The sequence below is a fragment of the Chiloscyllium plagiosum genome, unplaced genomic scaffold (assembly GCF_037043375.1).
Source record: "Chiloscyllium plagiosum isolate Xiang-an unplaced genomic scaffold, Cpla_swu_hap1 HiC_scaffold_6, whole genome shotgun sequence".
Classification (NCBI taxonomy): domain Eukaryota; kingdom Metazoa; phylum Chordata; class Chondrichthyes; order Orectolobiformes; family Hemiscylliidae; genus Chiloscyllium; species Chiloscyllium plagiosum.
In genome coordinates, this window is record NW_028270144.1 from 2,648,592 (window position 1) to 2,664,485 (window position 15,894).

The 15,894-nt window shown below is 49.1% G+C and overlaps 1 protein-coding gene across 1 annotated transcript in view; it reads right to left on the bottom strand.

Moving 5' to 3' along the window:
• Positions 1 to 15,894, bottom strand: part of LOC122550421 (matrix metalloproteinase-20-like) — an 82,707-nt gene that overhangs the window by 14,378 nt on the left and 52,435 nt on the right. The gene's annotated exons all lie outside the window — the stretch shown is intronic.

A 15,894-nucleotide genomic window follows, 5' to 3' on the forward strand; every position in this document is an offset into this window, starting at 1 on the left:
CAAACAGCTCCATCACTCCAAACAGCTCCATCACTCCAAACAGCTCCATCACTCCAAACAACCCCATCACTCCAAACAGTCCCATCACTGCAAACAGCTCCATCACACCAAACAGCTCCATCACTCCAAACAACCACATCACTCCAAACAGTTCCATTACTCCAAACAACTCCATCACTCCAAACAACCACATCACTCCAACAGTCCCATCACTCCAAACAGCTCTATCACCCCAAACAGTCCCATCACTCCAAACAGCTCTATCACTCCAAACAGTCCCATCACTCCAAACAGCTCCATCACTCCAAACAACCTCATCGCTCCAAACAGCTCCATCACATCAAACAGCTCCATCACTATAAACAACCCCATCAATCCAAACAGTCCCATCACTCCAAACAGTCCCATCACTCCAAACAGTCCCATCACTCCAAACAGCCCCATCACATCAAACAGCTCCATCACTCCAAACAGCCCCATCACTCCAAACAGCTCCATCACTCCAAACAGCTCCATCATTCCAAACAGCCCCATCACTCCAAACAGCTCCATCACTCCAAACAGCCCCATCACTCCAAACAGCCCCATCACTCCGAACAGTCCCATCACTCCAAACAGCTCAATCACTCCAAACAACCCCATCACTCCAAACAGCTCCATCACTCCAAACAGCCTCATCACTCCAAACAACCCCAACACTCCAAACAGCTCCATCACTCCAAACAGCCTCATCACTCCAAACAACCCCATCACTCCAAACAGCCTCATCACTCCAAACAACCCCATCACTCCAAACAGCTCTTTCACTCCGAACAGTCCCAACACTCCAAACAGCTCCATCACTCCGAACCGTCCCAACATTCCAAACAGCTCCATCACTCCGAACAGTCCCAACATTCCAAACAGCTCCATCACTCCGAACAGTCCCATCACTCCAAACAGCTCTATCACTCCAAACAGCCCCATCACTCCAAACAACCCCATCACTCCAAACAGCCCATCCCCCCATACCGCCCCAACTCTCCAAACAGCTCCATCACTCCAACCAACCCAGCCACTCCAAACAGTCCCATCACTCCAAACAGCTCCATCACACCGAACAGTCCCATCACTCCAAAAACACCCATCACTCCAAACAGTTCCATCTCACCAAACAGCTCCATTACTCCAAACAACCCCATCACTCTAAACAGCCCCATCACTCCAAACAGTCCCATTACTCCAAATTGCTCTATCACTCCAAACAATCCCATCACTCCAAACAGCGCCATCACTCCAAACAACCCCATCACTCCAAACAGCCCATCCCCCCATACAGCCCCAACTCTCCAAACAGCTCCATCACTGCATGCAACCCCATCACTCCAAAGTGTCCCATCGCTGCAAACAGCTCCATCACTCCAAACAACCCCATCACTCCAAACAGTCCCATCACTCCAAACAGTCACATCATTCCAAACAGCTCCATCACTCCAAACAACACCATCACTCCAAACAGTCCCATCACTCCAAACAGCTCCATCACTCCAAACGACCCGATCATTCCAAACAGCTCATTCACGCCAAACAGTCCCATCACTCCAAACAGCTCCATCACTCCAAACTACCCCATTACTCCAAACAGCTCATTCCCGCCAAACAGTCCCATCACTCCAAACAGCTCCATCACTCCAAACAACCCCATTACTCCAAACAGTCCCCTCACTCCAAACAAACCCATCACACCAAACAGCTCCATCACTATAAACAACCCCATCACTCCATACAATCCCATCACTCCAAACAGATCCATAACTCCAAACAGCTCCATCACTCTTAACAACTCCATCACTGCAAACATTCCCATCACTCCAAACAGTCCCATCACTCCAAACAGACCCATCATCCAAACATCTCCATCACTCCAAACAACCCCATCACTCCAAACAGTCCCATCACTCCAAACAACCCCATCACTCCAAACAGTCCCATCACTCCAAACAGCCCCATCACTCCAAACAACCCCATCACTCCAAACAGTCCCATCACTCCAAAGAGTCCCATCACTCCAAAGAGTCCCATCATCCAAACAGCTCCATCACTCCAAACAGTCCCATCACTCCAATCAACTCCATCACTCCAAACAGATCCATTACTCCTAACAGCCCCATCACTCCAAAAGGCTCCATCACTCCAAACAATCCCATCACTCCAAACAGCCCCATCACTCCAAACAGCTCCATCACTATAAACAACCCCATACTCCAAGCAGTCCCATCACTCCAAACAGTCCCATCACTCCAAACAGCTCCATCACTTCAAACAACCCCATCACTCCAAACAGCTCCATTATCCAAACAACCTCATCGCTCCAAACAGCTCCATCACATCAAACAGCTCCATCACTATAAACAACCCCATCAATCCAAACAGTCCCATCACTCCAAACAGCCCCATCACATCAAACAGCTCCATCACTCCAAACAGCTCCATCACTCCAAACAGCCCCATCACTCCAAACAGCCCCATCACTCCAAACAGCCCCATCACTCCAAACAGCCCCATCACTCCAAAAAGCTCCATCACTCCAAACAGCTCCATCATTCCAAACAGCCCCATCACTCCAAACAGCTCCATCACTCCAAACAGCCCCATCACTCCAAACAGCCCCATCACTCCGAACAGTCCCATCACTCCAAACAGCTCAATCTCTCCAAACAACCCCATCACTCCAAACAGCTCCATCACTCCAAACAGCCTCATCACTCCAAACAACCCCAACACTCCAAACAGCTCCATCACTCCAAACAGCCTCATCACTCCAAACAACCCCATCACTCCAAACAGCCTCATCACTCCAAACAACCCCATCACTCCAAACAGCTCTTTCACTCCGAACAGTCCCAACACTCCAAACAGCTCCATCACTCCGAACAGTCCCAACATTCCAAACAGCTCCATCACTCCGAACAGTCCCAACATTCCAAACAGCTCCATCACTCCGAACAGTCCCAACATTCCAAACAGCTCCATCACTCCGAACAGTCCCAACATTCCAAACAGCTCCATCACTCCGAACAGTCCCAACATTCCAAACAGCTCCATCACTCCGAACAGTCCCAACATTCCAAACAGCTCCATCACTCCGAACAGTCCCAACATTCCAAACAGCTCCATCACTCCGAACAGTCCCAACATTCCAAACAGCTCCATCACTCTAAACAGTCCCAACATTCCAAACAGCTCCATCACTCTAAACAGTCCCATCACTCCAAACAGCTCCATCACTCAAAACAGCTCCATCACTCCAAACAACCTCATCACTCCAAACAAGCACATCACTCCAAACAGTCCCATCACTCCAAACAGCCCTATCACTCCAAACAGCCCTATCACTCCAAACAACCCCATCACCCCAAACAGTCCCATCACTCCAAACAGTCCCATCGCTCAACAAAGCTCCATCACTCTTAACAACTCCATCACTCCAAACATTCCCATCGCTGCAAACAGCTCCATCACTCCAAACAACCCCATCACTCCAAAGAGTCCCATCACTCCAAACAGTCACATCTTTCCAAACAGCTCCATCACTCCAAACATCACCATCACTCCAAACAGTCCCATCACTCCAAACAGCTCCATCACTCCAAACGACCCGATCATTCCAAACAGCTCATTCACGCCAAACAGTCCCATCACTCCAAACAGCCCCATCACTCCAAACAACCCCATCACTCCAAACAGTCCCATCACTCCAAAGAGTCCCATCACTCCAAAGAGTCCCATCATCCAAACAGCTCCATCACTCCAAACAGTCCCATCACTCCAATCAACTCCATCACTCCAAACAGATCCATTACTCCTAACAGCCCCATCACTCCAAAAGGCTCCATCACTCCAAACAATCCCATCACTCCAAACAGCCCCATCACTCCAAACAGCTCCATCACTATAAACAACCCCATACTCCAAGCAGTCCCATCACTCCAAACAGTCCCATCACTCCAAACAGCTCCATCACTTCAAACAACCCCATCACTCCAAACAGCTCCATTATCCAAACAACCTCATCGCTCCAAACAGCTCCATCACATCAAACAGCTCCATCACTATAAACAACCCCATCAATCCAAACAGTCCCATCACTCCAAACAGCCCCATCACATCAAACAGCTCCATCACTCCAAACAGCTCCATCACTCCAAACAGCCCCATCACTCCAAACAGCCCCATCACTCCAAACAGCCCCATCACTCCAAACAGCCCCATCACTCCAAAAAGCTCCATCACTCCAAACAGCTCCATCATTCCAAACAGCCCCATCACTCCAAACAGCTCCATCACTCCAAACAGCCCCATCACTCCAAACAGCCCCATCACTCCGAACAGTCCCATCACTCCAAACAGCTCAATCTCTCCAAACAACCCCATCACTCCAAACAGCTCCATCACTCCAAACAGCCTCATCACTCCAAACAACCCCAACACTCCAAACAGCTCCATCACTCCAAACAGCCTCATCACTCCAAACAACCCCATCACTCCAAACAGCCTCATCACTCCAAACAACCCCATCACTCCAAACAGCTCTTTCACTCCGAACAGTCCCAACACTCCAAACAGCTCCATCACTCCGAACAGTCCCAACATTCCAAACAGCTCCATCACTCCGAACAGTCCCAACATTCCAAACAGCTCCATCACTCCGAACAGTCCCAACATTCCAAACAGCTCCATCACTCCGAACAGTCCCAACATTCCAAACAGCTCCATCACTCCGAACAGTCCCAACATTCCAAACAGCTCCATCACTCCGAACAGTCCCAACATTCCAAACAGCTCCATCACTCCGAACAGTCCCAACATTCCAAACAGCTCCATCACTCCGAACAGTCCCAACATTCCAAACAGCTCCATCACTCTAAACAGTCCCAACATTCCAAACAGCTCCATCACTCTAAACAGTCCCATCACTCCAAACAGCTCCATCACTCAAAACAGCTCCATCACTCCAAACAACCTCATCACTCCAAACAAGCACATCACTCCAAACAGTCCCATCACTCCAAACAGCCCTATCACTCCAAACAGCCCTATCACTCCAAACAACCCCATCACCCCAAACAGTCCCATCACTCCAAACAGTCCCATCGCTCAACAAAGCTCCATCACTCTTAACAACTCCATCACTCCAAACATTCCCATCGCTGCAAACAGCTCCATCACTCCAAACAACCCCATCACTCCAAAGAGTCCCATCACTCCAAACAGTCACATCTTTCCAAACAGCTCCATCACTCCAAACAACACCATCACTCCAAACAGTCCCATCACTCCAAACAGCTCCATCACTCCAAACGACCCGATCATTCCAAACAGCTCATTCACGCCAAACAGTCCCATCACTCCAAACAGCTCCATCACTCCAAACTACCCCATTACTCCAAACAGCTCATTCCCGCCAAACAGTCCCATCACTCCAAACAGCTCCATCACTCCAAACAACCCCATTACTCCAAACAGTCCCCTCACTCCAAACAAACCCATCACACCAAACAGCTCCATCACTATAAACAACCCCATCACTCCATACAATCCCGTCACTCCAAACAGACCCATAACTCCAAACAGCTCCATCACTCTTAACAACTCCATCACTGCAAACATTCCCATCACTCCAAACAGTCCCATCACTCCAAACAGACCCATCATCCAAACATCTCCATCACTCCAAACAACCCCATCACTCCAAACAGTCCCATCACTCCAAACAACCCCATCACTCCAAACAGTCCCATCACTCCAAACAGCTCCATCACTCCAAACAGCTCCATCATTCCAAACAGCCCCATCACTCCAAACAGCTCCATCACTCCAAACAGCCCCATCACTCCAAACAGCCCCATCACTCCGAACAGTCCCATCACTCCAAACAGCTCAATCACTCCAAACAACCCCATCAGTCCAAACAGCTCCATCACTCCAAACAGCCTCATCAGTCCAAACAACCCCAACACTCCAAACAGCTCCATCACTCCAAACAGCCTCATCACTCCAAACAACCCCATCACTCCAAACAGCCTCATCACTCCAAACAACCCCATCACTCCAAACAGCTCTTTCACTCCGAACAGTCCCAACACTCCAAACAGCTCCATCACTCCAAACCGTCCCAACATTCCAAACAGCTCCATCACTCCGAACAGTCCCAACATTCCAAACAGCTCCATCACTCCGAACAGTTCCATCACTCCAAACAGCTCTATCACTCCAAACAGCCCCATCACTCCAAACAACCCCATCACTCCAAACAGCCCATCCCCCCATACCGCCCCAACTCTCCAAACAGCTCCATCACTCCAACCAACCCAGCCACTCCAAACAGGCCCATCACTCCAAACAGCTCCATCACACCGAACAGTCCCATCACTCCAAAAACACCCATCACTCCAAACAGTTCCATCTCACCAAACAGCTCCATTACTCCAAACAACCCCATCACTCTAAACAGCCCCATCACTCCAAACAGTCCCATTACTCCAAATTGCTCTATCACTCCAAACAGTCCCATCACTCCAAACAGCGCCATCACTCCAAACAACCCCATCACTCCAAACAGCCCATCCCCCCATACAGCCCCAACTCTCCAAACAGCTCCATCACTGCATGCAACCCCATCACTCCAAAGTGTCCCATCGCTGCAAACAGCTCCATCACTCCAAACAACCCCATCACTCCAAACAGTCCCATCACTCCAAACAGTCACATCATTCCAAACAGCTCCATCACTCCAAACAACACCATCACTCCAAACAGTCCCATCACTCCAAATAGCTCCATCACTCCAAACGACCCGATCATTCCAAACAGCTCATTCACGCCAAACAGTCCCATCACTCCAAACAGCTCCATCACTCCAAACTACCCCATTACTCCAAACAGCTCATTCCCGCCAAACAGTCCCATCACTCCAAACAGCTCCATCACTCCAAACAACCCCATTACTCCAAACAGTCCCCTCACTCCAAACAAACCCATCACACCAAACAGCTCCATCACTATAAACAACCCCATCACTCCATACAATCCCATCACTCCAAACAGATCCATAACTCCAAACAGCTCCATCACTCTTAACAACTCCATCACTGCAAACATTCCCATCACTGCAAACATTCCCATCACTCCAAACAGACCCATCATCCAAACATCTCCATCACTCCAAACAACCCCATCACTCCAAACAGTCCCATCACTCCAAACAACCCCATCACTCCAAACAGTCCCATCACTCCAAACAGCCCCATCACTCCAAACAACCCCATCACTCCAAACAGTCCCATCACTCCAAAGAGTCCCATCACTCCAAAGAGTCCCATCATCCAAACAGCTCCATCACTCCAAACAGTCCCATCACTCCAATCAGCTCCATCACTCCAAACAGATCCATTACTCCAAACAGCCCCATCACTCCAAAAGGCTCCGTCACTCCAAACAATCCCATCACTCCAAACAGCCCCATCACTCCAAACAGCTCCATCACTATAAACAACCCCATACTCCAAGCAGTCCCATCACTCCAAACAGTCCCAACACTCCAAACAGCTCCATCACTTCAAACAACCCCATCACTCCAAACAGCTCCATTACTCCAAACAACCTCATCGCTCCAAACAGCTCCATCACATCAAACAGCTCCATCACCATAAACAACCCCATCAATCCAAACAGTCCCATCACTCCAAACAGTCCCATCACTCCAAACAGCCCCATCACATCAAACAGCTCCATCACTCCAAACAGCTCCATCATTCCAAACAGTCCCATCACTCCAAACAGCTCTATCACTCCAAACAGCCCCATCACTCCAAACAACCCCATCACTCCAAACAGCCCATCCCCCCATACCGCCCCAACTCTCCAAACAGCTCCATCACTCCAACCAACCCAGCCACTCCAAACAGTCCCATCACTCCAAACAGCTCCATCACACCGAACAGTCCCATCACTCCAAAAACACCCATCACTCCAAACAGTTCCATCTCACCAAACAGCTCCATTACTCCAAACAACCCCATCACTCTAAACAGCCCCATCAGTCCAAACAGTCCCATTACTCCAAATTGCTCTATCACTCCAAACAGTCCCATCACTCCAAACAGCGCCATCACTCCAAACAACCCCATCACTCCAAACAGCCCATCCCCCCATACAGCCCCAACTCTCCAAACAGCTCCATCACTGCATGCAACCCCATCACTCCAAAGTGTCCCATCGCTGCAAACAGCTCCATCACTCCAAACAACCCCATCACTCCAAACAGTCCCATCACTCCAAACAGTCACATCATTCCAAACAGCTCCATCACTCCAAACAACACCATCACTCCAAACAGTCCCATCACTCCAAACAGCTCCATCACTCCAAACGACCCGATCATTCCAAACAGCTCATTCACGCCAAACAGTCCCATCACTCCAAACAGCTCCATCACTCCAAACTACCCCATTACTCCAAACAGCTCATTCCCGCCAAACAGTCCCATCACTCCAAACAGCTCCATCACTCCAACCAACCCCATTACTCCAAACAGTCCCCTCACTCCAAACAAACCCATCACACCAAACAGCTCCATCACTATAAACAACCCCATCACTCCATACAATCCCATCACTCCAAACAGATCCATAACTCCAAACAGCTCCATCACTCTTAACAACTCCATCACTGCAAACATTCCCATCACTGCAAACAGTCCCATCACTCCAAACAGACCCATCATCCAAACATCTCCATCACTCCAAACAACCCCATCACTCCAAACAGTCCCATCACTCCAAACAACCCCATCACTCCAAACAGTCCCATCACTCCAAACAGCCCCATCACTCAAAACAACCCCATCACTCCAAACAGTCCCATCACTCCAAAGAGTCCCATCACTCCAAAGAGTCCCATCATCCAAACAGCTCCATCACTCCAAACAGTCCCATCACTCCAAACAGCTCCATCACACCGAACAGTCCCATCACTCCAAAAACACCCATCACTCCAAACAGTTCCATCTCACCAAACAGCTCCATTACTCCAAACAACCCCATCACTCTAAACAGCCCCATCACTCCAAACAGTCCCATTACTCCAAATTGCTCTATCACTCCAAACAGTCCCATCACTCCAAACAGCGCCATCACTCCAAACAACCCCATCACTCCAAACAGCCCATCCCCCCATACAGCCCCAACTCTCCAAACAGCTCCATCACTGCATGCAACCCCATCACTCCAAAGTGTCCCATCGCTGCAAACAGCTCCATCACTCCAAACAACCCCATCACTCCAAACAGTCCCATCACTCCAAACAGTCACATCATTCCAAACAGCTCCATCACTCCAAACAACACCATCACTCCAAACAGTCCCATCACTCCAAACAGCTCCATCACTCCAAACGACCCGATCATTCCAAACAGCTCATTCACGCCAAACAGTCCCATCACTCCAAACAGCTCCATCACTCCAAACTACCCCATTACTCCAAACAGCTCATTCCCGCCAAACAGTCCCATCACTCCAAACAGCTCCATCACTCCAAACAACCCCATTACTCCAAACAGTCCCCTCACTCCAAACAAACCCATCACACCAAACAGCTCCATCACTATAAACAACCCCATCACTCCATACAATCCCATCACTCCAAACAGATCCATAACTCCAAACAGCTCCATCACTCTTAACAACTCCATCACTGCAAAAATTCCCATCACTCCAAACAGTCCCATCACTCCAAACAGACCCATCATCCAAACATCTCCATCACTCCAAACAACCCCATCACTCCAAACAGTCCCATCACTCCAAACAACCCCATCACTCCAAACAGTCCCATTACTCCAAACAGCCCCATCACTCCAAACAACCCCATCACTCCAAACAGTCCCATCACTCCAAAGAGTCCCATCACTCCAAAGAGTCCCATCATCCAAACAGCTCCATCACTCCAAACAGTCCCATCACTCCAATCAGCTCCATCACTCCAAACAGATCCATTACTCCAAACAGCCCCATCACTCCAAAAGGCTCCGTCACTCCAAACAATCCCATCACTCCAAACAGCCCCATCACTCCAAACAGCTCCATCACTATAAACAACCCCATACTCCAAGCAGTCCCATCACTCCAAACAGTCCCATCACTCCAAACAGCTCCATCACTTCAAACAACCCCATCACTCCAAACAGCTCCATTACTCCAAACAACCTCATCGCTCCAAACAGCTCCATCACATCAAACAGCTCCATCACTATAAACAACCCCATCAATCCAAACAGTCCCATCACTCCAAACAGTCCCATCACTCCAAACAGCCCCATCACATCAAACAGCTCCATCACTCCAAACAGCTCCATCACTCCAAACAGCCCCATCACTCCAAACAGCCCCATAACTCCAAACAGCCCCATCACTGCAAACAGCCCCATCACTCCAAAAAGCTCCATCACTCCAAACAGCTCCATCATTCCAAACAGCCCCATCACTCCAAACAGCTCCATCACTCCAAACAGCCCCATCACTCCAAACAACCCCATCACTCCGAACAGTCCCATCACTCCAAACAGCTCAATCTCTCCAAACAACCCCATCACTCCAAACAGCTCCATCACTCCAAACAGCCTCATCACTCCAAACAACCCCAACACTCCAAACAGCTCCATCACTCCAAACAGCCTCATCACTCCAAACAACCCCATCACTCCAAACAGCCTCATCACTCCAAACAACCCCATCACTCCAAACAGCTCTTTCACTCCGAACAGTCCCAACACTCCAAACAGCTCCATCACTCCGAACAGTCCCAACATTCCAAACAGCTCCATCACTCCGAACAGTCCCAACATTCCAAACAGCTCCATCACTCTAAACAGTCCCAACATTCCAAACAGCTCCATCACTCTAAACAGTCCCATCACTCCAAACAGCTCCATCACTCAAAACAGCTCCATCACTCCAAACAACCTCATCACTCCAAACAAGCACATCACTCCAAACAGTCCCATCACTCCAAACAGCCCTATCACTCCAAACAGCCCTATCACTCCAAACAACCCCATCACCCCAAACAGTCCCATCACTCCAAACAGTCCCATCGCTCAACAAAGCTCCATCACTCTTAACAACTCCATCACTCCAAACATTCCCATCGCTGCAAACAGCTCCATCACTCCAAACAACCCCATCACTCCAAACAGTCCCATCACTCCAAACAGTCACATCTTTCCAAACAGCTCCATCACTCCAAACAACACCATCACTCCAAACAGTCCCATCACTCCAAACAGCTCCATCACTCCAAACGACCCGATCATTCCAAACAGCTCATTCACGCCAAACAGTCCCATCACTCCAAACAGCTCCATCACTCCAAACTACCCCATTACTCCAAACAGCTCATTCCCGCCAAACAGTCCCATCACTCCAAACAACCACATCACTCCAAACAGTCCCATTACTCCAAACAGCCCCATCACTCCAAACAACCCCATCACTCCAAACAGTCCCATCACTCCAAAGAGTCCCATCACTCCAAAGAGTCCCATCATCCAAACAGCTCCATCACTCCAAACAGTCCCATCACTCCAATCAGCTCCATCACTCCAAACAGATCCATTACTCCAAACAGCCCCATCACTCCAAAAGGCTCCGTCACTCCAAACAATCCCATCACTCCAAACAGCCCCATCACTCCAAACAGCTCCATCACTATAAACAACCCCATACTCCAAGCAGTCCCATCACTCCAAACAGTCCCATCACTCCAAACAGCTCCATCACTTCAAACAACCCCATCACTCCAAACAGCTCCATTACTCCAAACAACCTCATCGCTCCAAACAGCTCCATCACATCAAACAGCTCCATCACTATAAACAACCCCATCAATCCAAACAGTCCCATCACTCCAAACAGTCCCATCACTCCAAACAGCCCCATCACATCAAACAGCTCCATCACTCCAAACAGCTCCATCACTCCAAACAGCCCCATCACTCCAAACAGCCCCATAACTCCAAACAGCCCCATCACTGCAAACAGCCCCATCACTCCAAAAAGCTCCATCACTCCAAACAGCTCCATCATTCCAAACAGCCCCATCACTCCAAACAGCTCCATCACTCCAAACAGCCCCATCACTCCAAACAACCCCATCACTCCGAACAGTCCCATCACTCCAAACAGCTCAATCTCTCCAAACAACCCCATCACTCCAAACAGCTCCATCACTCCAAACAGCCTCATCACTCCAAACAACCCCAACACTCCAAACAGCTCCATCACTCCAAACAGCCTCATCACTCCAAACAACCCCATCACTCCAAACAGCTCTTTCACTCCGAACAGTCCCAACACTCCAAACAGCTCCATCACTCCGAACAGTCCCAACATTCCAAACAGCTCCATCACTCCGAACAGTCCCAACATTCCAAACAGCTCCATCACTCTAAACAGTCCCAACATTCCAAACAGCTCCATCACTCTAACAGTCCCATCACTCCAAACAGCTCCATCACTCAAAACAGCTCCATCACTCCAAACAACCTCATCACTCCAAACAAGCACATCACTCCAAACAGTCCCATCACTCCAAACAGTCCCATCACTCCAAACAGCCCTATCACTCCAAACAGCCCTATCACTCCAAACAACCCCATCACCCCAAACAGTCCCATCACTCCAAACAGTCCCATCGCTCAACAAAGCTCCATCACTCTTAACAACTCCATCACTCCAAACATTCCCATCGCTGCAAACAGCTCCATCACTCCAAACAACCCCATCACTCCAAACAGTCCCATCACTCCAAACAGTCACATCTTTCCAAACAGCTCCATCACTCCAAACAACACCATCACTCCAAACAGTCCCATCACTCCAAACAGCTCCATCACTCCAAACGACCCGATCATTCCAAACAGCTCATTCACGCCAAACAGTCCCATCACTCCAAACAGCTCCATCACTCCAAACTACCCCATTACTCCAAACAGCTCATTCCCGCCAAACAGTCCCATCACTCCAAACAGCTCCATCACTCCAAACAACCCCATTACTCCAAACAGTCCCCTCACTCCAAACAAACCCATCACACCAAACAGCTCCATCACTATAAACAACCCCATCACTCCATACAATCCCGTCACTCCAAACAGACCCATAACTCCAAACAGCTCCATCACTCTTAACAACTCCATCACTGCAAACATTCCCATCACTCCAAACAACCCCATCACTCCAAACAGTCCCGTGAATCCAAAAACCCCAGCACTCCAAACAGCTCCATCACTCCAAACAGCTCCATCACTCCAAACAAGTCCATCACTCCAAACAACCCCATCACTCCAAACAGTCCCATCACTGCAAACAGCTCCATCACACCAAACAGCTCCATCACTCCAAACAACCACATCACTCCAAACAGTTCCATTACTCCAAACAACCACATCACTCCAACAGTCCCATCACTCCAAACAGCTCTATCACTCCAAACAGTCCCATCACTCCAAACAGCTCTATCACTCCAAACAGTCCCATCACTCCAAACAGCTCCATCACTCCAAACAACCAGATCACTCCAAACAGTTCCATTACTCCAAACAACTCCATCACTCCAAACAACCACATCACTCCAAACAGTCCCATCACTCCAAACAGCTCTATCACTCCAAACAGTCCCATCACTCCAAACAGTCCCATCACTCCAAACAGTCCCATCACTCCAAACTGCTCCATCACTCCAAACAGTCCCATCACTCCAAACAGCTCTATCACTCCAAACAGCCCCATCACTCCAAACAACCCCATCACTCCAAACAACCCCATCACTCCAAACAGCCCATCCCCCCATACCGCCCCAACTCTCCAAACAGCTCCATCACTCCAAACAATCCCATCACTCCAAACAGCCCCATCACTCCAAACAGCTCCATCACTCCAGACAGTCCCATCACTGCAAGCAGCCCCATCACTAAAACAACCACATCACTCCAAACAGCTCCATTACTACAAAGAGCTCCTTCTCTCCAAACAACCCCATCACTCCAAACACTCCCGTGAATCCAAACAACCCCAGCACTCCAAACAGCTCCATCACTCCAAACAGCTCCATCACTCCAAACAGCTCCATCACTCCAAACAACCCCATCACTCCAAACAGTCCCATCACTCCAAACAGTTCCATCACTCCAAACAGCTCCATCACTCCAAACAGCCCCATCACTCCAAACAGCTCCATCACTCCAAACAACCACATCACTCCAAACAGTTCCATTACTCCAAACAACTCCATCACTCCAAACAACCACATCACTCCAAACAGTCCCATCACTCCAAACAGCTCCATCACTCCAAACAGTCCCATCACTCCAAACTGCTCCATCACTCCAAACAGTCCCATCACTCCAATCAGCTCTATCACTCCAAACAGCCCCATCACTCCAAACAACCCCATCACTCCAAACAACCCCATCACTCCAAACAACCCCATCACTCCAAACAGCCCATCCCCCCATACCGCCCCAACTCTCCAAACAGCTCCATCACTCCAACCAACCCAGCCACTCCAAACATTCCCATCACTCCAAACAGCTCCATCACACCGAACAGTCCCATCACTCCAAAAAAACCCATCACTCCAAACAGTTCCATCTCACCAAACAGCTCCATTACTCCAAACAACCCCATCACTCTAAACAGCCCCATCACTCCAAACAGTCCCATTACTCCAAATTGCTCTATCACTCCAAACAGTCCCATCACTCCAAACAGCGCCATCACTCCAAACAACCCCATCACTCCAAACAGCCCATCCCCCCATACAGCACCAACTCTCCAAACAGCTCCATCACTGCATGCAACCCCATCACTCCAAAGTGTCCCATCGCTGCAAACAGCTCCATCACTCCAAACAACCCCATCACTCCAAACAGTCCCATCACTCCAAACAGTCACATCATTCCAAACAGCTCCATCACTCCAAACAACACCATCACTCCAAACAGTCCCATCACTCCAAACAGCTCCATCACTCCAAACGACCCGATCATTCCAAACAGCTCATTCACGCCAAACAGTCCCATCACTCCAAACAGCTCCATCACTCCAAACTACCCCATTACTCCAAACAGCTCATTCCCGCCAAACAGTCCCATCACTCCAAACAGCTCCATCACTCCAAACAACCCCATTACTCCAAACAGTCCCCTCACTCCAAACAAACCCATCACACCAAACAGCTCCATCACTATAAACAACCCCATCACTCCATACAATCCCATCACTCCAAACAGACCCATAACTCCAAACAGCTCCATCACTCTTAACAACTCCATCACTGCAAACATTCCCATCACTCCAAACAGTCCCATCACTCCAAACAGACCCATCATCCAAACATCTCCATCACTCCAAACAACCCTATCACTCCAAACAGTCCCATCACTCCAAACAACCCCATCACTCCAAACAGTCCCATCACTCCAAACAGCCCCATCACTCCAAACAACCCCATTACTCCAAACAGCCCCATCAATCCAAACAGCGCCATCACTCCAAACAGTCTCATCACTCCAAACAGCTCCATCACTCCAAACAGTCCCATCACTCCAAACAACCCCATCACTCCAAACAGTCCCATCACTCCAAAGAGTCCCATCACTCCAAAGAGTCCCATCATCCAAACAGCTCCATCACTCCAAACAGTCCCATCACTCCAATCAGCTCCATCACTCCAAACAGCTCCATTACTCCAAACAGCCCCATCACTCCAAAAGGCTCCGTCACTCCAAACAATCCCATCACTCCAAACAGCCCCATCACTCCAAACAGCTCCATCACTATAATCAACCCCATACTC